The sequence below is a fragment of the Epinephelus moara genome, chromosome 10 (assembly GCF_006386435.1).
Source record: "Epinephelus moara isolate mb chromosome 10, YSFRI_EMoa_1.0, whole genome shotgun sequence".
NCBI lineage: Eukaryota > Metazoa > Chordata > Actinopteri > Perciformes > Serranidae > Epinephelus > Epinephelus moara.
In genome coordinates this window covers 4,232,606-4,233,674 of record NC_065515.1, presented here as the reverse complement: position 1 = coordinate 4,233,674, position 1,069 = coordinate 4,232,606, and positions in this window count along the sequence as shown.

Sequence of the window (1,069 nt, the reverse complement as noted above, 5' to 3'; positions counted from 1 at the left end):
CCTTTCCAAGTCGAGCAGTAAGGACACAGTACAGCTGTCACATTCTGTCAGTAAATACAAAGAGAGGATGAATCACAGTAATACAATCGAATTGTTTATGTAACATGATTGTGAGATGAATCTTGAGCACAAACTCACGATGGCAGTGAGCACCACAGCTGCTGTTTCCAGATGTGATGCACTCTATTAAAAGGAAAGGATATTAAAAAACATATCTCATCTCATCAAGGTCAGTTTACCAGTCATGAGCAGCACTACTCAGCCTGTGAAAATGGTTGTATAGTGTCCGAGGAAATAACACCTCAGTTCAAGTTTTGAGACTACAAATTTATACCAGAAGGCCTCTGTTGCAAACTGTAGCATGGAGTTACCCTGCATTTACGTGGTGTCAGAATAATCACAAAAATGAGTTCCCAACAGGGAAAATTCACATGAACGCCTCCTCGAGTCGGAACATCTTGGAAAGTTAGTGAAAATTTTGGTACGTGAATTTGCAAGTTGACTTTCTATATCCAGAAACATGGCGGCAAAAATAAAAATTTTGTAGATAGTAACAAACATTTTATCAATCTACATATTGCATGTTAATTTTTTAGGTTGCTGTCCACGAGGAGTGTTTGCCAATTATTAGCATTAGTCAGGTAAAGCAGCATTTTAGTAGTTTTAGGGGACATACTGGTGCAGCAACAAAATCACTTTGTAATTTAAAGCGTCAGACTGTTATCAACATGTTGTTTAAATACTCTGAACCATAAGATTCAACACATCTGATCTGTAGCATCCATGTTGTTTCCACATTAGGACTGATAGCTTTTGAACACACCAAAGCTTGAAGAATGACCTTCCAAGTCTGTCAAAGGGATCCAAGGAGCACGTGAATGCAGCATTAAAATAGGTATGTATCAGGCAGGGAGCATATGACAAAAAAAGATGTGTTGTGCATTTTGGTACATGTAGTCTTACTACACTGAACAAAAATATAAACGCAACACTTTTGTTTTTGCTCCCATTTTTCATGAGCTCAACTCAAAGATCTAAAACATTTTCTATACACACAAAAGACCATTTC